The sequence below is a fragment of the Tamandua tetradactyla genome, chromosome 1, assembly GCF_023851605.1.
Source record: "Tamandua tetradactyla isolate mTamTet1 chromosome 1, mTamTet1.pri, whole genome shotgun sequence".
In the NCBI taxonomy this organism is placed as follows: Eukaryota; Metazoa; Chordata; class Mammalia; order Pilosa; family Myrmecophagidae; genus Tamandua; species Tamandua tetradactyla.
Window position 1 is genome coordinate 111,082,867 of NC_135327.1, and position 25,349 is coordinate 111,108,215.

The 25,349-nt window shown below is 36.7% G+C and overlaps 1 pseudogene; it reads left to right on the top strand.

The window, feature by feature from the left end:
• LOC143681152 (guanine nucleotide-binding protein-like 3-like protein pseudogene) overlaps nt 1–18,388 on the top strand; it is a 33,049-nt pseudogene extending 14,661 nt beyond the window's left edge.
• Nucleotides 18,389–25,349: the final 6,961 nt, after the last annotated feature.

Sequence of the window (25,349 nt, forward strand, 5' to 3'; positions counted from 1 at the left end):
GAAGGAAAATAGGCTTGTACTATGCTTGATAGGATGACACTGAGGTAATGCTCCATGAACGCTTCTATTTTTTCAATCTTTATTTTGAAATAATTATGGACTTACATAGTAGTTGCAAAAAATAGTACAGACAATTCTTGTGTAGCTTACACCCAGCTTCCCTTAAATATAATATCTTATATAAACAAAGTGCAACCATTAAAAGCAGAGAATTAATGTTGATGCAATGCTATTCATTTACAGACTTAGATTTCATTTGTTGTATAATTCCTTCAAATTTCACCACACTCCCTTAAGCAACCCCACCTTGAATGGGTGGAGACACATCTCCATGGAAACCATCTAATCAAAAGCTATAAAATTAGCAAACTTCAAAGTTGACAAAGCACTTTTTGTGAAGGCTATAGTCTAATGTGACCCATAGTTTGAAATGTCTCTTGACATGATATTCTTTGATGCTCACAAAGGACACTTTACTTTTCAACACTTTCTCAAATTCATATAAAAGCAACTCACTTTGAAATAAACTATAGGTTAGGAAAACAAACATTTACTATTTATATTAAAGGCACTGTATTTAGAGACCATAAATTAATTCTTTCTTTTTGTTTGTTTTATTTTATTTGTTTTCTTCAACATAGGACTGGACAAGGCCCAACCCAAATGCTGATGTATGTTTTGGGTCTCAAGGACAAATACATCAGGAAGTACAACTTGAGTTCTGTACTGTATTACATTATATAAGATGTCAAAGTGTATTGGTTATGCCTTCTGATTCTGCTGTCTAATATATATATATATCTAATATATATATTAGTACAATGACACCACCCTTATTTGAAGCATAGGGATCATAAAGTTCAAATAAATTAATTTTCCAGATGACTAAACAATTCCTTTTCCACTTCCGAAAGTTTCTTAATTAACCCTTTTGATAGATATCTTTCAATAATATATCATATACTTTCTCATTATATTTAAGATGACAATATTCAATCTGTCCTTAAAGACTGAAAGCTACTGCTACAAAAAATCCACTCTTCTGGTGGTGTTGGTAATAGAGGTTTATGTCTACTTTTGGTAGCTTCCTTTCTCTCATCATCTCAGTATGTCATTTAACAATCATTTTGTTCCCCAGGCTGGCCACCAGACAGAATGGGGTTTACTTGCATTGTATCTCTTGTGAAGTGAGAAAACACAGACTAAGTTACTTTAAACAGTATTTAACTTTTCTCTGGCTGAAAACTTAAGTCTGCAGTTAAATTTTAGATCAGGAACTCTGAATTAACATTATATTTTAGAGAACTGATATGCTGAAAAAATGAACTTTAAGCTGGATACCTTCTGGGGTAAAATAAGCACATCCAAATGACAGCCATTCCATGGAGTGTTTAAGGAGCCAAACGGAGTCAATGGCACTTCTTTTGGGGAGAGTTCTTTTTTCTCATCACGGAGTATGTATGCTGTAATGATGTGAGGCAGATTTCTGCTTTAATTTCAGAAGCACTAACACACGTTCTTTTATAATTGCCCATACACATCCTCTCCCTTACCCTCTCCATTGCAAGCTCCATGAGGATAGAGGCTTTTTTCTTCATCTTTACACCCCACAAGGGACATCTGCAGACCTCACCGAAAGCAGTCTACACACATTAATTTAAGAGCTTTATGAGAATTTTATAAAATGACACTGGGGGTGGGGGGCCCACGGTGGCTCAGAAGGTAGAGTTCTCGCCTGCCATGCCAGAGACCTGGGTTCGGTTCCGAGTGCCTGCCCATGCAAAAAAAAAAAAAGTTACCCTAGGGTAGAGCATGAGTGACCACTCCCATAGAGACAGTTTGGTGCTCTTCCAAAGCCTCTTTGGACCTGAGGCCAGGTATGCTGGCCAGAGGCCCTCCTATGGCTAACAGACACTGTTTCCCCAAACTCCTACCCATACAAGATGCTACAAAATAAGGATTGCTTTTATACCTAGAAAATTTATTCCATCTGAAATCCATCTCCCTGAGTTCACCCACAAGACAAGGAGTCTCAATGTAAGTCATGTTTTGGAACATTTCTCTGGGATTCCGCGGTTCCCTAAGGTAGATGTTGAAACTAGTTCTAATATGGGGAAACATACGTGAGCACCTACCTGGGGTGGGCACACACCTAGATATATTCCTGTGCTTCAATATTTTCACATTTTTTACTTTGAACATTTGCTTCAGATATTTTGCCTTTTCACTACATTCATTTTTGAAGGGATTTTTAATTTTTAATTTTGTTCTGCAATACCCTGATGGTAGATAGATGATAAAACTATCTCTTACTAAGAAAACTTATAATAAGTTTCTTAATGAGAGAAAGATTTAAAAGCTATGATGTCATCTCCCTATATCACGCATGCCAACAAACAGAACAGAAATACAATAGAAACCAGCCAGTGCTGGAAAGCCATTTGTTAGCTATTTTCAGCTTCAGAGAATGAGCCAAACCTATGAGGTTGGAGTGCATTAAGTAAAGTCCTAAAAGCTTTATCAAGAGTTTTACTTTGACATAAGTATCTTGCTTCCCTAACATCCAAATGAAAGATGAGGGGTAGCAATCCAATTGGAGAATCATAATAGAGCCTCCTTTATACCCCATATTTATAATTTACTTTTTAAAAGATCTTCCTGCCATTGAAGGAAGAGGAGAAAGTGAAATCAACTTCAGAGTCAACTTTAGAAAAAATCATAATGTCTATCAACCAACTTCTTATTCCTGAGACAGCTTACTTCCTCCGTCTAAAAGGAAAGCAGACAGATAATGCAAATAGAAAAATTCTGTCTCTATGGATTTTGTAATTACTGGTACTCTTCAATAAGCAACTACATTTTTTGACAAGAGACACTGGTAGAGTACAAGTTCTCATTCCATGGACCTTAAATCTCTAAGTAGCCCATAGATGAGAAGAAGGGAGACCTGATTCTTTGGGAGGTTTATACAAATAGGGTTTTTTGTGGAGAAATTCCACAATCAGATCTTCCAAACAGCCATGATGCAGGAAGGTTAAGAACCACTCACTGCTTTAGAGCACAATTACTAATTACTTATCTCCTTAGTACTTTGATTTATAAGACTTTCAAATATGACAAATGCGAACTAAAAACCATAACCTGAAGGACAGAAGAGACTGTGGTAGTCATCTTTTCCCATCCTCAAAATGGGATGCGGAACGCTAACCCTGAACAACATAGCAGCTAATTATGGGATACTTAGAACAGGGTCAACAAATTTTTTCTTAAAGGACCATATAGTAAATATTTCAGTCATTGGGATCCCAAGACAGCTAGAAGATATTATACAGATCCTATTTAAAATGTTAAAATGTAACCATTTAAAAATGTAAAAAGAAAAAATGGGATCATACACTTTTGAAAATTGATTTTCATGTAATATATGTAGATGTTCTCATGTCAATAAATACTGTTGTAACACACAGCTAATACATACAAGAAGTCCATTAGGTGGATATACCAAAACTAATCCAATCAGTTTGTAAAAATTCTTTGGTATTAAAAAAATGAAAAACCAAAAACAGGCAATGGGCCTGATTCAGTCGGAAGGCCCATTGTTTGTGGAACCCTATCTGAAAGGTTTTAAGAACGGGATATGGGAGAGGAAGGAGAGTAGACAAGATGGTTTTGTCTGAGCGTGCTTTTATTGGCTGTGCTCCCGGGCAGAGCTCACCAAACCCACGGTGGAGTGAGGTGAATCCACGAGGACTTTGGCGCATGCAGTTTTTAAGGGCAGGGCTCAGGTGATAGCGGGAAGGGGCGGCACGTTAAGCAAGGGGTCATTATGCAAGGGGGTTGGGCAGCGGGTGGTCAGATGTCCTTGAGCAATGAGTGGACAGATGTCTGCTGAGTAATGAGTGGTCAGATGTCGGATTCGCAAAAGCTTTGATTATAAGGGCCCACTTCCCGTTCTGAAGCCATGTCATGATTCCAGACGCAGAGCCCTCCCCTGCTCCCCCGACCCAACAGTATCCTAAGAGAATAATTAGACCTTTGTAGTATTAGATGGATTTTGCTTTCATGGTATGGGTTGATAGAATTATTTCAATTTTAAAGAAAAGACAAAATGAGGTGGTTGTATACCTTCTAGGCACACGAAGCACTGTCCTAAATACTTTATGAATATTATCTTTTAAAAGTTCAGAAAGTCTTATTAGTGAAGTGCTGTTATAATTATGTTGCAGATAAAGAAAGTCCAAACATGTAATATTTTTCTAAGACTATTTATTTAACATAGATATTTCAAGCACTTATAATATTAAATGCTGGGGATATAGCAGTGGACAACAATCCATGTTTGACCTTAATATCTACCTGGAGAAGACTGACTAGTAATCAGGCAACAGAGGAGCACTTAACCCATAAATAGAGAGAGTGATGTCTGAACAGCTACATAAAGGATTTTTAACAGTTTGCATGAATGGAAAAAACTGTTACTGGCAAATATAAAAGTATTTGTATCTGCATATAAGAGAACACATCTGGGGAATTAAGTGTAGCTCATTCTGATGGAAATGGTATGAGGGAAAATGGGAAGATGTGAGACTGGGCGGGTGAACAGGCCCAGGACCATAAAAACTTTACAACTGTAGGTGGTTGACATCTGAAAATTTTGCCATTCAATATTAATATCCATGTAATGAATTAGAAAGAGCAGCTCTATATTCTATGAACTATCTTGTTCTACCCACAGTCCATGGGTTTCAAGTGAATTTGTCCTCATTCCCCAGGTTTTGAGTGGATGCTTGCCACAGGCCAGGTCAGGTAACTGCATGAATAAAGTCAGATTTGTATTAGAACTATTTAGAAAGAGAGTATGCCAGTTTGAAAGTGTCCTGTACCCCAGAAAAGCCATGTCCTTTAATCCTCATTCAATATTGCTGGGTGGGATCTTTTTATTGTTTCCATGGAGATGTGACCCACCCAATTGTGGGTGGTAACTTTTGATTAGGTGGTTTCCATGGAGATGTGTCTCCACCCATTCAAAGTGGGGTTGCTTACTGGAGCCCTTTAAGAGGGAACCATGTTGGAAAAAGTTACAGTGCTGACAGAGCACACACAGTCAGAGACCTTTAGAGATAAAGAAAGAAAATGGCCCAGGGGAAGATGTTTGAAACAAGAAGCCAAGGAAAAAAACAAAAAAAAAAAAAGAGAAACAAGAAGCCAGAGATCCGAGCAGATGCCAGCCATGTACCTTCCCAGCTGACAGAGGTGTCCCAGACCCATCGGTCTTTCCTAAACCAAGGTATCATTATCTGGATGCCTTTGTTTGGACATTTTCATAGCCTTAGAACTGTAAACTTGCAATTTAATAAATTCCCTGTTTAAAAGCCATTCCATTTCTGGTATATTGCATTCCGGCAGCTTTAACAAACTAAAACAGAGGGTCACATTTTATGCTATACTTTTGAAACTTGTAGATGAAAAGCTTACAACTTTTCATGTTTATATTTATTGGGAAGAATCTTCTTTCGAATAAAGCAAACATAGAGTAAAGCACTATTAAAGAAACCCAAATTAACTGATTAAACATCTGAATTTAGTGGTGACTAAAATTCCTCCTAAAGTGTTTCAGTTTTGGTAGTGATATATTCCCTTCCTTGCTTAAACCAGTTTGAGTTTGTGTCTGTAAATTATACCTGGAAAACTCCTGATACAGCACTGATAGCTAAAAAAAAAACCATGTAGGCCAATAAGAAGCCTCTGTAGGGTTGTATGCAAATTGTAACATTAATAGATTTTTGCTTTCAAAAGAAAAAGAACACTCAGGATTTGTCATAAAGGTGTGATTGGGAGATAAAAGACTAGGCACACGAGAAGAGTCATGGCACTGTGTGTCAGTCTAGGCAAGACATGGAAGGTAATGGTAGGTGGGAATAAATTAAGGTGCTGACATTTAGGACGTGTTGGCTGACTGGAATGGACAAAGGATAGGCAGTAGTCACCAATGGGGAGGCTTAGGCTTTTGGTTTAAGATGCTGAGTGGAGGCAAGTCGTAAGATACAGAAGAAGGAAAAGATTTGGGGCCAGGTTAAGCATTCAAGTTTAGACCTGATGGTATAAGGAAATCTGGCCCAGAGTCTTAGATTTGGGCATCATCTAAATAGCAATTTTCACTGAATCTATAAAAATGGGCAAATTCACACAGAGAAATCACAGTGAGAGGAGAAAAGGGTCTAAGGGACGATTCCGAGGAATGTCAATGTTTAAATTGAGGTTGTAGGGAAAGTATTTACAAGGGGAGACTTAGAAGGAGCAACCACAGGGCCTGGAATGGGGCATGATGATAGTTTTCAAGAGGGAGGAGCTTGAGGTGCAGACAGGTAAATGCTAACAAGGTTAGGTAAACTAAAGCATGAAGCCCCCATTGAATTAAGCAGCTAAGTGGTTTCTGGTCACCCTAATATTTATTTTGCGAGTGTAATTACCAACATTCCTGGCTATCTTGAACCCATCCTTTGTACATTAGCATAAATTTCACCTCCTTGGAGAAGACTTTAATTCAAATTGGACTCTATGTTATAATCTCCCAAAGACCTTTTACTGTATACTACTTTTTAAAATTGTGCTTTATATTTTGTCTTCCCCATTAGATTTCCTGAAGGTTTGGCTATGTGTGTTTATTTCAACAGCATTTCTCCAGCACCTGTTAGATTGCATACCACATAATAATACTCAAGAACTATTTTAGTGAATGAATGAATGGAAGAAAGTAAGAAAAAGACTGACTTACTTTTTAAATCACAGCTGTTAAAAATCACAGATTTAGTGTGGGTACATAATCTCTTTCAAAGAAAGGGAAGAGATGGATAATTTATGCACACTTGAGACTTTATAATCAACTCTGTATCTCTACAGAATGGAAGAGTGGGATGATTTTGGCAATTAATAATAAGAGATAATCTATGTTTGGGGGCTGTACCACAGTCCCTAAAACTATATAGTCTGGGTTCAAATCATAAACTCTACCCACTTGAACAAATTACTTACACCACTTTATCTCAGTTTCATTCTATGTAACGGATAGGGACAAAAATAGTGCCTGCTTTATAAAGTGCTATGAGAATTAATTGACATAAAATTGTTTAGCACATATTACTGAACCACGAAGACAGTACTATCTATCCAAATGTTTGCTATTATTAATACTGAGTTGATAATGAATTCTATGTTTTCAAAGATTTGCCATCATATTTTTTTCAATTAGGTTTACATAAATCTCTTGCAAAATGTGGAAGAAAGCATTTAAGGACAGAATGATTGGACTAAGTCACTGTAAAATTCACACTTTGTCAAAAAGTCCCCCAACAAATATTTATTTCGAACATGCTTGCGAATAGTTTTTTCTGCAGACATCGTTTCTTTCTTTCCTAAATAAAACCAATTCTATGTTTTACAAGAGCTCGAATCCCCTTCCCATTGTCACAACTTATATTGGTAATGTAAATCCTCCACTTTCCCCATTCTCAAAGATAAATACAAAACTACAACCATCTTTCTTTTACAGAGAGATATATGATAAAATATATGTGATATATAGTAAAATTCAGCTTAAAGTTTAGATCACACAGACAGATATTTCCTATGATTATCTTTTGCTCCTTCGTGCTGGGGTGAAAAGATTTTTTGTGTTATGCTTATTTTAAATCACTATAGTTACTTTTTCTTATATTCTCCCATAGCAGTATGATATAATTTTGGACCTGCTGTAGCCATTTGCTTTAACTTTTAGCTGCTCCATTATGAAGGGATTTGGCATATGAGATAGAGCCTATGAGTTACTCATGGCCTCTTTCCCAAAAGTAGGGGCCAGGCCCAGTCATTTTTATCCAGCTGACACTCTACCAGGCTGAAGATGTTGCAGAATGATCTGTGCACATTGAAAGATCCTCCGGCTTGGAATGTGATGGATTTCTACCAAAGCCCTAAGAGAGTACCAGATTTTCAGTGAACACCTGACAGCCATTAAGCCAAGTCTGTTGCCCAGAACTACTCAGTTCTAAGGCTGATGGAAGGCTGTACATAGAAGAGTTGATGAATTCTGTGTCTAGGCCATTTTTCATCACTGGTGGAGTGACACATGATTTCCTAATCGGTTCAGCAGTATTCGCTTTCTCTTATGCGACCATGAACAAGAAGGCAATAAAACGGTTGGAAACTGATTTGAAATATAATTTTTATATTCTAGAAACACTTTACTTAGTATATGAGCCATTCCCACCATTTCTGAAGTAGTCAACCAGGAAATGAGTCCTAGCAGTGATTGCTTTATAAAAAGGCACACATAGAACAAAGTTCCAATAAACTAGAATAAAGGGTTAACCAAATTCTAGGGACTAATATCTTTAAGAAGCATAAATATAAAATATACAATACAGCACCTAAGGAAAAAATCCACACAGGCAGCGTTTTAGTTTTACTGCGAAGATGAAAACTGAAATAAAATTCTGTCATTGACATACTACCAGGTAGCACCACTGGAATATATGTATCCTAGTAAAACATAATTCAACGTATTGTATCATATTAAATGTAATTCTAAATACAGTTAATTTACTGTATCAAAGAAATCATATGGATCTTAGCTACAATTATTTGTTTAGAACATTTATCATCAAGAAAGTTTAATGGATTACAATTCATGGACAATTACAGTATTCTCCTAACTGATACCCCTGTATATGCTCTGTGTCAAATCCATTCAGCAAACAGCTGTCAGAAAAACTTTCTCTAAAAACAGTTTTAAAATCTCTCATTGCATAGAAGATAAAATTGAGAGGAGCAACATTGTTCTAGTTTGCAAGCTGTCAGAATGTGATGTACTAGAAACAGAATGGCTTTTAAAAAGAGGAATTTATTAAGTTGCAAGTGTGCAGTTTTGAAGCCATGAAAATTCCAAATTAAGGCACCAACAAGAGGTTACCTTCACTCAAGAAAAGCCAATGAAGTTCAGGGTTTCTCTCTCAATTGGAAAGGCACATGGCAAACATAGTGACATTTGCTAGCTTTCTGTCCAGACTTCTTGTTTCATGAAGCTCCTCCCGGGGTGTTTTCCTTCTTCATCTCCAAAGGTTTCTGGCTGATGGACTCTGTGGTTCTTGCGGCTCTCTAGTGGATCTTTCTAAAATGTTTTCCTCTTTTATGGGATTCCAGTAAACTATTCAAGACCCACCCAGAATAGGTGGAGTCACATCTCCCTCTAATCAAAGGTTAATACCCACAATTGAGTAAGTCATATTTTTGTGGAGATAATCTAATTGAGTATCCAATCTACAGTGCTAAATAGGAATTAAAAGAAACTGCTGCCTCCACCAGATGGATAAGGATTAAAACATGGATTTTCTAGAAAACATAATCCTTTCAAACAAGTAAGCATCATCCCACTTTAGGTGGTTCAGACACAGTAATCGAGAAGAGAAAAACGCTGAGTTGAGTTTTTAAATGCATAGTCCCATCACTGTGTGTCACATTTATCTTTCATTGCATCTCATTTTCCACTCCTCCCCAAAGCTTCAGTGCCAGGCACTTGGGTCAGGGATGAAACAGCTGACATAAATGTATACTTCACCTAAACTTGAAAATTCCACGTTTCCTGAATTTAACTATCTTTGTCCATCACTCATTACTTTTCTTCACTTGTCAAAAGATTACCAAAGTTTTTCAAAGTTTGAGTTGAATTTCACTTTCACCATTAGGTCTTCTTGAGCCACATGCCTCCCAACTGGAATTGACTCTTCCCTCCTGGAGCGTGCTCCTTCTTTCTTCCTAGTGTGCTTTGCTACTGGCTTGCTGGCTTTCTGACTTTAATTCTTAACTTTCTGACTTTCTTTCTTGCCATCTTTCTTCTTTTTCTTCTAACTTTGTCTTTCATAACTGTTATACATCTGCTTCACTTTCAGGTTAATTTCACCCTGGTCTCTGGCAGTGAGTTGTGAGATGTGCGGCACATACTAACTGTGGCGTCTCCAAGGTTACAGTCCTGACTAATCGCCTGTTCTAGTATGTTAACTAGTACTTAAAAGAAAGATGCTTAGAAAAAATAGCACTTGTATATAAATATCATTGCTGCACTGTGTATAAATAGTCCCTACCCAGAACAATTAGCATCATCCTTCTATTGACACCTCTCCTACTAAACCATGGAGATACCTACAAATACGACGGGGGGGGGGGGGGGCGGGGATCAGTATTCTTCTGCTTGATTCATCAGTGAAAATGTCTCTTAGCTCATGCACAGGCCAGACTTGCCTGTGTGGTTTCAGAGATTGGGTTGAAAATATAATCCAATATATGCATTAGAAAAAGGAAATCAGAACATTAAACCACTTGCTTTACTATCTCTGATCCCCCAGAGGCTCAGTGACATTTGGTGTATTTATCTTTCTTGTTAAAAGCAGATTTCTAACTCCATGGAGCAGGTGGAGGAGAGATGTAGCAGAATGTTTACAATAAGGCATATAAATTTGTTACATGTGTGCCTGTCTGAGGGAAGGGAAGGTCATTGCTTAAATTTCAGTTTACTTTCTCAATTTTCAGTTACATTTTTTTCTCCAGTGTTCTGAGAACTATATATCTCAGTAGACTGATAATAGAAAGAAAAGAAAGGAAGGAAGGAAGGGAGGGAGGGAGAGAGGAAGGAAGGGAAGCAGAGTATAGGTGAGGTAGTAAAATATATTGAAGTAACTGAGAATCAACCAAATAAAGAGGTTGTACTTATATTCCCTTTTAAGATTTTTACCCTTATGTTTTCAGTGCACATTTGTTTGCCTTTCAGTATTATAAGAACTGGTATAAAATCTTAAAATTTGTCTGATTTGCTTGCACTAGAAACCAGTCAATGGTGGGCTGTCTCAGAACTCCTGCATTGCATTGGGTAGTGATGTGACCGGAAACTTGGCCTTTCACATTTAAAGAATCTTTAGTTGGGCCTTGTTCAGCTTCCTTTATGAATTCTATCCACTCAAACATCTCTCCCTGGATGCATTTTGTTTCAATGGCTTTTTCCCTCGCTTGCTTTCTGCATATACATCTACAAATCATGCTATAACTCAAGGAAAACCTATTTTTAGCATATATATCCTCATTTATTATTTCTCTTTTTTCTTCACATTCGACTTCTTAGAGAAAGCCTCATGACTTCCTCAATTCCGGTTCTTTCTAGGTTTTCCTCAGTCAATTCAGTTATGTCATCAACTATTTTTGAGCACATGTAAGTGGTCTGGCGATAATGCTGTGCTTGACTGTAGGGAAAAGCAAGTAAACAAAACATGATTCTTGACCACAAGGAAAGTACACACAAATAAACAGAAAAGTTCAATTCAGTAAAATAAAACCTTGGAACAGATCTGGGCAGTATGTTGGCATCACCTTGGAAATTTATAAAACCCCGAATACCCATGGAGCAACTCAGTGAAATTCACCCAGAATCTCTGAGGTTGGGGCCACAGCTGCTCTCCTGATTCCAATGTGCAGGTAAAACACAGGTGCATGAGTATGTACAAGAAGCTAAAGGAACACATGGAAGATTATTGTGACTCAAATAGGATGAGTCAGAGTAACCTTAGAAGAGGTGGTTTCTGCACAGGCTCTGAAGAATGAGTTGGACACGTGAAGATTTGGGTGAAGGACCTTTTGGATAAAAGGTGTGGCTTAAGCAACTGCTCATTGGTGAGTCTCATCTATGTGCTTTTGGAGAGTTCTAAGTATGTCAGTCATACGGGACAATAATGTATGTGGATACTGAGGAATATGAGGTCGAAAAAATACCAGGGACTTTTATGAAAAGGAGCATTGGGATTGGGGCCCTCTGAATGAGACTCTGCCTCTCTGTAACTCGAGAGCGATGGCTTCCACCCAGCCTTCAATACAGTCACTAAAAATGAGGAAGAACCGTCCTACTTCCCCCTGACATGTTCTTATTTGCTTTTCAGCATCATACCTCATGATTTCCTGCCAGTTTCAGTGCCCTTGAGATATTAACCACAGTATTTACAAGCCACCCCAGCACCGGACTCTAGTATATATATAATAGAATCTCTTCTCACTAGCTGCCCATCCTTGAACGCTGAATTTCAGATGTGAATGGGACTTTCCTTATTTTTAGGTTTCCTATAGTTCAGAAACATTTCACATCCAGTTTATGTTTCCAAATCATGACTTTAGAGGATCTTAATTGTTTTCAAAGGAAGAAAAACCACATTTAGAGGGCACTACAAGAGACAAACTTTCATGTGCATTGTTAATTGATACCATTTCACATGACATGAAGATGCATTTTTTCACAGGGAGATAGACTTATTTACTCCTAAATTTGATTCTGAATAAAAATATATAATTAATAAGTCAAAGAATTTTGGAGTCCTGACGTGTTTGGCTCAGGCAGTCCAAAATGAACCATATTTGTATCTTAATCTCTATATTTGAAATGTCAGTCACCTCGTGAAATTATAGTAAAATATGTAGGGGTGAAAAACATTGAACACATCACATCCTTTTCTGCTGCAGGCAAATGCAATAAATTACATTGTTCTATTTTAGCATATCTGGACAGAAATTGAGAGTGGGTGTGAATAAGCACTAAAGGCCTGAAATCCAGCTCTACATTTGTAGTCCTCTAATTCCTGGCAATGTTGTTGGTTTGTGTTACTGCATTCCAAGGGCTGTCTAGTTCCTGCAGTTCAGGTGCAGCTTGTCTTATGGGAAATCTGGGCGAGGATCAACCTGTCGGGAGGAAGAGGACTCATGTGATGTGGGCAAACATTTCCCCTTTGGTAGGTAAAGCTTGGTTGTGCATTTTTAAATGTCCCAAGTCTGGATCCCAAACAAAGAGAATCTCAGGTAGAAGCATTTGCATTTTCAAGGCATTCTAAATCACTGAACTTTTCTATATTGTGGACCTTGTACAAGCCTCTGGAGATACAGCAGTGAGCTAGATAGCTTTCATTCCTGCGTTCATGGACCAGTGAAGAATAAACACAAAAGGGATTCAAAAAATTAGTACAAAGACACTTGCCTTTAGAGCTAAAAGTATTCCCGCCCATCCATTCAGTCAACCTGTATTCACCAAGTACCTACTTTGTGCCATGCCCTGTTTTAGGCAGAGCTGCTCAAATGGAAGACAAGGACCCATCTCTGCTCTCAAGAAGTACCCGGTAGAGTTTTCCAAACCTGAATATCCTGAGAAACCCCTCAAACCTACTGAACTGCAATCTGTAGGGCTTTACCTCAGATATTTTTATTGAAAAAAAAGATAAAAATATCTTCTCAGATGATTCTGACAAGTTGCTAACCATGAATTTTTTTCTAATCCAACGAAAACACAAAGCGATATTCTTTTGTGAAACTTTGCCATTGGAAAATATCATCCCTGATACATGCAGGTTTCTTTCTCTAGTATATCATACCTAGCAAACCCTACATAGTGTCCAACTTTTTGAAGGATAATATAAATTCAATATAAATGAAAATAATAATATACCATTTTTAAATAATTTATTTTTAGGTTTAATTTTTTCATGTGTTTTTTAACTTTGCAAGTGTATTTTGAAGTAGTGTCTATTGATATAATTTATAAAGAGATAATCATGGCAATCAACACAAAATTATGTGACATATTCAAGACTTTAAAGCTATTTAACACTGGAATATGCACACAATGTTATGCTTGTAGAATATCGAATTATCCTGGCAAAAATTACTTTTCCATCCTTAGACGATATCCCTGGAAAAACTGCCCCAAACGTGCAGCAGCTCTCCTGGCATCAAAACCCAATCACTCTGCCCATCTATTCATAGGGATTCTATTTTATCCTCTATAAATAAGCTGCCAATAAGGAACTCAAGATAAATACTTGACTGAGAATTGAATCTTGAAATGGTTCTCTCTATTTTGATGTACCCAGTTTCATCTCATTTCTAACACATCTGTCACTGTATGGCTGTAACAGCATTAACATTTTTTCAGCCCGATTTTGATTAGTTGAAGTGTGAGCAAGCATATGTAAAATATATACATTAACATCCATATAAATCACTAATTGTAAGAGCTACACAAATTTTTTAAAGGCTTGAAATTAAGAAATTAGAGTCATTCTTACAGGTTTGCTAGGTCAAAAATATCTGCTATTGTGTTAATCCAGGTGACATTTGAAATAGGTTGAATTGCATTCTTCCTAAGAGTTAAAATTAAAATAAAGTGACCTCACTGGAGTCTAACCATCCTTAGATTGCTGCATGCTATATCAATTTTTTTCACCAATTCAGCTATTCTAATATAACAAATTGGCTTCATCTCCATTGGTCAGCTTCTTCCTCTAATGCAGACAACTTAATGGATTTTAGTTCTAAATAGAGTACGTTTTGTTTCTGAGTATTAATTTCAACTTTAGTTATTGTGCAAATTATGCCCTAGCTTGAAATTGAACCACGCTGACCACTAAAACAAAGTCTAATATATCACCCATATTAGAAAATTTTGCCCAGCCAGCAAAGTCAAGTTGGCTTCATTTCTCCATCCTTATAGACTCTTTTACAAAACACGTTCTCCATCTAGGGGTTGGAAAGCACACACTGCTATCCAGCCCCATTAGGACATTCACTACACATTTATATACCTTTTTGAAATGAGAGAATCACTTATATGTGACCGTGGGTCCTTTCCTTCCTTCTACACTGTTGTCAGTGGAGGGGACCAGGGGTCTCGCCTTCTCATTTATGTAAACCAGGACCAACTTGTTAGTCATTTTTAATAGTGAGGTAAATAAGAACGAACAAGAATATTGTATATAAAGGGATTTTTTCAAAGTATAAAGGAGCACACCATGTGGATGTAATGTATATATATAGTAGATGTGTCTTTTCATTATGGACCAGATGAAATAACAAAATTTTTTTACTTTTCCTAGAATATAAAAGTTATCTTTAGTAATGAGGGTTCTGGGTCATGGCTCTTATCAAATTTTTATTTCTTTATTTATTGGAGATGATGCACTCTATCTACCATTATGACTTAGAGTGACTCATTTTTCTTTTCTCCGTACCAGTACTACTGAAATGGTCCTCTTCATTTTATCCTACTAGTTCAGCTCTCTTTATTTTCCATCAATTAACATGTCCTTAGAATAGTTCCTGTCCCAGAAGAAAAACCACAGCCTTCTCTTCATTCATAGAAAGTTAAACATTATCACAGATCAGGAGAGGTATTGCGTTTTCACACAAATATGCACGCGTATTTTTTTCATTTGGAAATTTCTGAAGGGTTGACTTTGCTTCTTCAGTAAAGTGCAGATGCCTCAGCAAACTAAACTAGACTCAGCCAGAGCAAAAATCTTCCCTCCCAATATCAGAGAGGAAAGGCCTTTAGGATCACAGGTATGTTAGATTTTACATCTGTTAACTGCTCATTTACAGGTAAGAAATGTGAAGATAGTGCAGAGAAATTAAGAGACAAAGCCAAGGGAGAATGGATTTCAGAATGAGACTTGGGTTCAAATTCACCCATCTGCTACTGACCAACTTCACTATCTCAGGCAAATGCCTTAACCCACCGGGCCAAGGTCTCCTATTTTATAAAACAGGAATAATATTTATTACCTTCAGGGAAGGATTATTATTAAGGCAAGGCAACATGTGCATACGAAGTGCTTATAAATAATGCCTGGCATATACTTGCAAACTTGGGTGTCAAAAAATTAGTTTATTACATTTAATATTACATAGTAAATTAAAATGAAAAGCTTAGGTCTTGATGCAAGTCTTAAGTCCAGATATTCCATAAAACCCATGACTGTACTTGGATCTTCTCAAAACTTCCTGCTAAAATAGTAGAATCATGAAGCTGAGCAACAAAAAAATTTATGCCAAATTGCTAACTCGATAACCTGATGTCTCTGAAATTAAATAGAGGAGTAAAATTAAATATAGCTTTTACAATTGAGCATTTATTCTTCCAAAGTGGTATGAAAATCTGGCAATTAAAAACCTGTTATGATGTATACACACACACACACATAAATATATGTAGGGCACACATTTCTCTAGAGTATGTGAAAATGTGACAGAAAACGACTTTTCCTCTCTCATGCACATTCTCTCTCTCCCTCACTATCTCTCTGGGTAAGCCCCCATGTCAAATAAGCAGATTCTTTAAGACAAAAAGTAGAAAAAGGCAGTGAACAATTACCAGACATATATGACAGTATGGTAGCTTATTAAATAAACACATGGGTTTTAAGCTATAGGTTTTTCTCACCCACTTACCCAAAGTAATGGGGTGACTACCAGTTTGACACTTCATTTTGGAGAATGACATATCTTACTTTTTACTGACCTAATTTCAGCTTAATGGCATTCACATTATCGAAATGAATTCTTTAAAAAGTTGTGGGCATTTAATAGAGCTACCTCAAAATACTGATATTTTCCAATAGGATTACTTTCCTTTCCTTTACTTGGTTAGCCTTTTTAGAATGAATGCACCTTAGAAATCAGGATGACAATGTGTAAGTGTGGATATTAATTGTAGAAATGATAATTGGAGGAAGAAAAGTCAGAGAGTTTTAATCTTTCTAACATAAACTGTTCAACTTCAATGTAGGCTTTTACTCTGAATGCCTTTTCCCCAACAAATTGTAGAATGCTTTACGCTTTACTCTAGAAAAAGATCAATGAAGTTATTCTATCTTTTTTGTCAGTGAAATTAAAAAAATGCAATTCTTGAAAATTGACTTATTGGCACTTGCAGGTAACCAACTTTAATGTTTGTCTGAGTTTTATCTCATTTTCTGAGTTCACCAGCTGAATCTGACCAGATTTTCTAACATTTCCATATACTAATACTGTTATTATTATCCTTCATAAAATATTTAAAGCTTTTTCTGTAAGCTCATTACTTTTCTTTTCTTTGAACTATAGTAAATTAGAGTCTGAAGATAGAGTAAATTTCAGGGACCTGTTGTGCATGAATTATAATCTTTTGTAAGCCAATCTTGCCACCTAGTGGTTACAGGTGAGTTAAAACATTTAAAAGATTAAAATACAATTAGTTTCTATTTTTAGGACTTTTCAAATAATTTAAACATATTCATTTACGCATATTTTTGGAAGATCTTCAAAAGCAACTGGATAGCCTTTTCAGCAAATAATGTTGGAACAAGTGGGCTTCCATAGGCAAAAAAAGAAAAGGAAGAAAATTAAAGAACAGCAACCTAAACCTCACACTTTATAAAATAATGACTAAAAATAGAAACAGACTTAAGCATAAAATACAAAACTTTAAAAGTTTTAGAAAAACATCAGGAGGTAGGACATAGTAAATAGTTCTTATACTTGACACCAAAAGCACAATCCATAAAAGGAAAAATTGTTAAGCTGGCACCTCATCATAATTTAAAAACTTTTGTGGATCACCAAATGGATGAAAAGACAAAATGCAGACTGGAAGAAAATATTTGCAAGCCAAATATCTGAGACATTTAACACTCAAACAAATACCTAGAAGATGTAAAGAATTCTCAAAACACAAGAGTTAAAAAATCAAACAACCAAATTATAAAATGGGCAGAAGACATGAATAGATATTTCATTAATGGAGATCTAGAGATGGCAAATAAAAACAGGAAAAGATGTTCAACATCATTAGCCACTAGAGAAATGAAGATTAAAACTTCAGTGAGGCATTGCTGTGTACCTATCAAAATGGTTAAAATAAATAATAATGAAAAAACCAAATGCTGGAGAAGATGCAGAGAAAGGTGACCACTCATACATCCCTGGTGGAAAAGTAAAATGGTACAGCCACTCAAGAAAATGCTTTGTCCAATTTTTATAAGCCTAAACATTCAATCAATTTACAACCCAGCAATTGAACTTTGGGACATTTATCATGGGGTAATTGTGAACATATATTCCCACAAACATCTGTATGCAAGTGTTAAAGCAGCTTTATTCATAGAAGCCCCAAACTAGGAACAAACTATACGTTCTTCAATAGATAAACAGTTTCCCAAACTCCCCACACTCAGAACACTACTCGGAAATAAAAAAGATTGAACCATCCACACACAACTACTTGGATGAATCTCACAGGAATTTTGCTAAGTGAAAAGAGCAGATCCCATAATGTTACTCATTGCGTACTTCAATTTATATAACATTTCTGAAATGACAAAATATAGCAATGGAGAACAAGCATGTTGGTGGTGGTCAGAAGTTAGAGACCTGGGAGCTGTGGGCAAGGGAGGAGAATGTGGCTCTGACAGGACAGGAGGGAGGCCACAGTGTGGAACTTCTCTGTATCCTGACTGTAGGGACAGATGCACGAACTTACACATGTGATGAAGATGAATAAAATGTAATACTCACACATGTACCTCCAGTTCCTGTCAAACTAGGGAAACCTGCGTAAGAAGAATGGATTGCATCAATGTCAACATCCTCGTTGAGATTCTATTCTGCAGTTTGGCATCAAGATGTCACCATTGGGGAAGCTACGTAAAAGGCACACAGATTTTTCTGTATTATCTCCTGCAATTGCACAAGAATCTGCAATTATCTCAAAATAAACAGTATACTTTAAAAAGGCAATCCTGCCACCTAGTTGTTATAGACAGAAATGAGGTTTAAAAGATGAAAAGTTCATAGAGTTCATTCTTATTTTAATCAGTTCAAACAATCTAAACAAATTTACCTGTCCAGGCATTTATCAATCATTTGAATTGCTTCAACTTTCAAGTTGAAAATGCTTTCTATGCATATGTTTTAAGCTGAAGATTGAATGGGCATTTATCATATTGCATGGTTATTTTTTCTTTGTATATGTTAAGAATTGATTTGAAACAAGGAAGGAAAGCATATTTGATAAATTAGTAAGTGTAGAAAGAATACCCAGCATTCAGAACGCAAAACACATAGAAGACATTTTCTAGATTGTCTTTGAAAACGATTTCTAAAATAATTTAATAATTATGAAATTCTCCTAGCATAAAATTATTCTGTCCTTCTCTTTCATATGTGATTAATAGCTGTCATATATAGAGTTTGGTTTGCTTCTACCTTTTTTTTTACTATCAAAATGACAACCATTCTTCCTGATATGAGAAAGACAGTGTATTTTTCTTAACTCTGAATTATTTTCCTCTATGCCCAGTAGAAATATTGTACCATGTTTTCTTACTTGTAGTAATATTTTCCAGAGCAAGAGTACATGGAAAAACATGTGTGATAAACACTTGTGTCTATTTATTTGTCTCCCATTGAATAATTACACTTTTTAGAGAGATAGGGGATTTTAGAAATGTGTAGTAAAAATAAATACGGACAAAAGAAGTAGAGGCTAACATGGAAAGAAGTCTTGACTGAAAGTTAAGATTTGGGGTCTAATTAGAAACGGAGAGAGATTGATATGAGGTTGGCAAGTCACTTAACCACTTGGGGCCTCACTTTTCACATCTGTAAAATGAGGGAAAAGAAAATATAATTCCTAATATAACTTCAAGCTTGAATACTATGTTACCAAGCCTGGAAATACTCATCGTAGAAAGCTTTATGCTTTAAATTTTGACTCAAGGTGTTTGCTTTTGCTATTGTTGCTTTGTACACAATAAATACAGATATATTTTTAAGAAAGAGAAGGAATTCAGGTTCAACCTAAAATATTTATGCTTTTTTCCAAATTTTATGTCCAAATTCTTTATAGGTACATTTAAAATTGAATAAAACATTATTATCTGATGTATTAGTAACTAAGTTATCATAAGATATTGCAATGTTGAAAGTATTTATATACCAGCATATTAATTATCAATGAACAGTAACATAAAGATCCTTTCATTTAAGGATGGTGTCCTTTGTGGGGTGAAAGGTGGCTCAGGCCTCCTTGCAATGGGATACCCAGCCTCATTACTCATTCAGGGAAGCCATTAGGATGGGCTGTGGCCACTGAGAGGAGGCTCTGGCCTGCAGAAACTGCACATTCCCTGCAAATCGAGGCTGGATGAGGGAGCAGTCTAACTGCACATGTGCACTTCTTACTGTACCCAAAATCCATGAAGTAAGAAATAGATGACATGACAGAACATCAGAAAATATGCCTTCAGCTTTAACCAAAAATTTTGAGGAATTCCTGAAGACAATTTGAGGAATTCCTGAAGACAAAACGCGTATGACAGAGAAGCAACAGGAAAAAAAGAGTCCAAAACGCACAGAAGACAGCTGCAAACGTGGGTACGGTCCTGGTAGAATCTCCAACGTGCGTGAGGAGGTCTTGGCGCCATCGTCAGGAAATGACGTAGGGAATTGCAGCTGGATCAGCCGGCCCAGAGCTCTTTCTCCTCCCTCTGCTTCTGGTGAAGAATCGCTGGAATGGTGTTTGCTCAAAGGTGAAAGACCCGAGAATGTGCTCTAGGGCTGGCTGGAAAGGATCGCGGTGCTTCTGGGAAGCCTAGAAACACTAGATCTCCCAAACTACAGGGTAAATTTAGTAGTGTTCTAAAAGTTTGAGTCAAGGAATTCTCCAAATATACTATGCAAAAAAAAAAAAAAAAGTGAGGAGAAAACATAAGGGCATTTGGAGGACAGATTCAGAATTTTTTAAATTCATTTTGTAAAGCATTCACAGCGCTGAAGGGAAGGAATAGAGAGTAAGAAATAATAGAAGAGCATTTCCTAGAGTTGAAGATTAGATATGTATTTTCAATCAAACTGTGTATCTAACAAGAGAATTTTAAAAATAAAATTCCAAACGTATCATTGTGAAAGCATAGAGAAGTGTCAGATTTACATGAAATTTCTCACTAGAAGGCTAGAGAATTGAACAATTATATTCAAAGATGTGAGAAAAAGGAATTCTGACTTAATTCTGTACTCAACCAAACTACAATTTCAGTGTGCGGGAAAAGGGGATATTTGGTAACAGTGGTAAATCTTTAATGATTCCCCAAACACTATCCAGAAATCTTTCTGTATTACCCTAATGTTTTCTATTCTTGTTCTTACACATTGGCAGTTTCACGTATTTTCGTTTCTTCTCAAACTTTGTGCCCCACCTCTGCTATCTTTCACCCCTCTATGCTGATGACTTGTTTTGAAAATTTCGTTGAGGAAAAGAAGCAGACAGATTTAATTTCCTCACCCTCCTAAGACTCGGTCTACCATCTTTCCAAATGTGTAACCATTTTCTTAAAATAGACACACTATCCCTGCTCCCCCAAAGGCGACAGCCCTTTCCTTACGCCCCATATTCCAACTGTTTTCTCAGGGACGTAATTCTTGTCATGATTCCTTCTCTCCTCTCTCTGCTAGCATTCTCTCTCCCTTTCCACTGGACAGTTCCACTCGAATATGTTCTAGGGTCTCCCAATCTCCTGTAGCTAACACCTTCTTTTCTGTCTCCTCTTAAAGCAGGTGCTGTCTTTAGTCACTGTGTCCTTTTCTCACCTCTCATTCTCTTTCTCCCACTGCAAATAAGCTTCATTCCAGCCCACCAGGAAAAAAATAAAAATAAAAGAACTTTTTTTTTTTCAGTTCTCCGCAAGAATCATGGTCCCTTTTTCCCTCACCTTGGCTTCAGGAACACTTTGCTGGATTCTCTGCATATCCCCAGATATTTCTCCTCATTCTCTTTTCAGCTTTTCTCCTTGTGTCAACCTCTAAATGTTCACGCATCCAGAGCTTAGTGCTGGCCTCCCATCCCTTTCTACCTTCTTCCCTCTGGCTAGAAGGCTTTCCCCCCAGACTTGACCTAGTGTTGCCTTCATATAATTTAGTTTCTTGCCAAAATATCTCTGCCGCCAATAAGCCAACCAATATTTCTTGTATCATTCTGGTTTGTTTTCTTAGCACTTTTCCTAATCTGACTTTTATTAAATTTCTGAATTTTTCTTTCCTCTCTCTGAAAACTTTAAAATTAAGCATGAATTTGCATGGTCCCCCCAAATCTCAAGTACCCACAAGTGTCTCATGCATAGTAAGCTTACTATAAGTGAATATTTGGCTAAACAAGTAAATAAATAAATAATATATAAAAGTCAACAATAATGTTTAAAAATGACAAAATCTTATTGAGAAAACTGGAAATCAGTCAATTTGTATTGATTTTAAAACACAAATTAGTGAACCATATGGAAATTACTGTGAGCCTTGTTGATAATCAGGAAAACACAATTAGGTCTATGATATTTTGTTTATCACTAGGATATGGTAGATAATTTGATAATATTGGCAATATGCAGGCTTTGGGGAAAGTATTTGTGAAGTATCTATCAAAATTCAAAATTCATGGGCACAGTGCAAATTCTTAGAAAGGACCCATGGTGAATCCAAAGTTTGCACAGAGATTTTTGTCCAAGGATGTTCATCATAGAGTTAAAAAAAAGAGAAACAACCTAAACATTCAACAATAGAAATAGGCGGGTCTCTCTGATTTCTGAAGAGACATCTTTTTTAATGAACATAGAATTTCATAATGCAGAGTTGAGACAAAAATTATGCTAAAATAAAATGACATGTACTATGAAAATGCACTGAAAATGAACATAAGAAAAAAGACATGCACTTTTTTTTTATCTATGAACAAGAAAAGAAATGTGTGTCTATGTCTGGTTAAGGGGCAGAAGGAATTTCACATTTTACTCTAAATGCCTTTGAAAAGTTTGAATAATACACAAAAACTGTAATAACATGTAAAAACAAATTTTTAAAAAGAGAAATAAGTTATATTTATTGTTAGAGGAGTACTGTGATAATAGTATAAAACTAGTGCTACTGGAGTCTAAGCAGACGGCACAGTAATCTAGTGTGAGTTCAGAGAACTGGCATTTAGAACCAGTGGCATTGTCATTGAATAATTGGATTAATGAAAGAATGGAACTCAGGGTACAACAACAGAAATCTAGACTGAAAATGCCAATTTGAGATCATCAGCATATATGGACACTAATTGAACTCATCAGATGGGATAAGCCACCAGGGGAAAGTGGAAAGCACGAGAACCCTGAAAAGCAAAAAAAACCTTGACACTCAAGAATGGAAGCCTGAGAACAAGGTTTAAAACATGCCCATTGATTGTCTAATTAGGAAGACGATGTTGACCTTAAGGCTGAAAAAAGCAGTTTCTGTGGAACGTGTGGGCAGGAACTAAACTGAAGTGGGTTGCTAAGTCCTTGTGAGCAGAGAGATGGAGAAAGTAAGAGTGGTCCTCCTTTAAGTAGCTTGGCGATAAAGGGGAGGTCAGGGGAAGATGGAGTTGTCATTGAGGTGCAACTGATTGGTGGTTTCTTTGCTGCTATGGCTGTGGTGATTAAAGCTTTTCTGTTGATTTTGTTTTTTAAAATGTTTTAAGATGGAGAAAGTTGAGCATGTTTAAATCCTAAAAGGAAGGAGCCAGAAAGCAGAAAAAGATGTTGATGATACAGGAGAGAGCAGAGAGGATGAATCGACCAGAGGATCAAGCAAAGAGCTGGGGTTAGCCTCTGGTAGGCCATCCATTGTGAAGAAAGAAAGGGGGAAAACAGTGGTAGATTTTTACTGAAGATTTCTATTTGACACGTGTTGTCTTTAATATTTACAGTACCATGTCTAGGTTGGGACACATTAATTTTATAGTTCAGAAGACAGAGAATAAGCCTGGAATTAAAACAAAATAGGCTAAATAATCATAAGAAAGTGAGTGGATTAGGTACTGGGAGGTTTGTGCTCCTTTGGTGTACTTTTTATTTAATCCAAAACTTTTCTCTGTTTTGATGCATTACGTGCACTAAAGACACTTGTGAACTTTAGGAGACAAATTTCCTTGAATCTTTTAGTTCACGATGCCTTCTGCCACCAGGTGTCAGCATAACTCTACATGAATTTTGCTTTCCTAGTTAATTGTCTGGAGTCGGCCATAACACTTTCTATTAGAAACAAAAAAATAACTGTAGATAAATAAATAAAACAAAAGTCTTCTACTTCCCTCGACCCCAAGATGTTCATGAATTATTTATCATGATAAGAGCACATAAAGTGTCTAAGGAATCTGTCAGTTCCAAAAATCATGGGAGTTACTCTACCCTAGACATATCTGAAGGCAAATAATCTGATGAGAAGAACGGATGCTCCTGAGAAAGAACTAATGACAGCTCCGTGCTGCTAGTTCCTTGAGGAGAAAAGGTAATGGAACACAGTAATTGTGATTCAGTTTGTGCCATTAGTAAGTATCATACATTCCTGACTTATTGAAAAGACCATGACATTGCTATGTCCTTCTGTCCTGGCTACATCTTGTTGTTTAAGGATGCAAGGTGGTCCATATTCTCACATAAACTTAGTACACTGATAAAATTAAACAATGTTCTAAGGTAAGCATGGCTAGCATTCTTACCAGAAAGGCTCCTTTGCCATTCATTGACTTTAGGATTCAGAACAACATTTAATTTCTCCCATCAGTACAAGATAGACTAGGTTCTGTCCTCTCTCTTCAGCTGTTTTTGTGTGGTTTTACAATTAAGGTAGCTATCCAGTGAAGTTCACTTTTCAACCTTCTGAACTCTGGAGAGTCTAGAATATCTTCTGCTTAATTAGAGCTAAATCATTTCTCTCCTTAGAAACACCAGGGCCTGAAGTTTTAACAAGGATCCTGTGTGAAGACACTATAAGGCAGGTGTTGAGAAGACAACCATGCCAGCCAATCGTGAGAGTTAAACCAGAGGTACAGGCACTGGTCACTCCTGCTAAAGCCTTCTGGGGGACAGGAGACCAACACAGGCAGCTTTTGTCTGTTTCCCTTGTACGTCCTGGAACACCAGAGTCAAGAAGTTGGTGGAAAAGTCAGGATAATGGCGTCTGTGTCTCAGAGGTTGAAGCACTTGAGTACACTCCCAACTTGGATGAAAATGGACTTTATAGCTCTAGGACATTCAGATTACTTACAAGAAAACAATTCACATACCAGCTAGCTATCTTTCAGCTCATTTTTAAAGAGAAGAGGTGGAGAAACTCAGTCTTGAAAACTCCCAGACATGGGCTGCTGGTCTTCTTTCCATCACTTTTTGGTTCCAAATGCTGACTTCCTCCTAAAAGCTTTGATTTTTGATGGTATATCCATTTATCTGATCCTAAATTACATGTAATTAAAGTGATTAATTTGGTACATATAAGCTATTTTGTTTTACAAACATAGACACATAATAGTTTTTCCACATGTCACCCAGACCACACTTCTAAGGGCTTGGTATACTTGGGTTACATTCTGGAACCTTTCTCAAGACATGTGATGACTTTACTTCTGCCGTCTGCTACCAACATGTGTGCATGCTGCTACTTAATATGAGGCA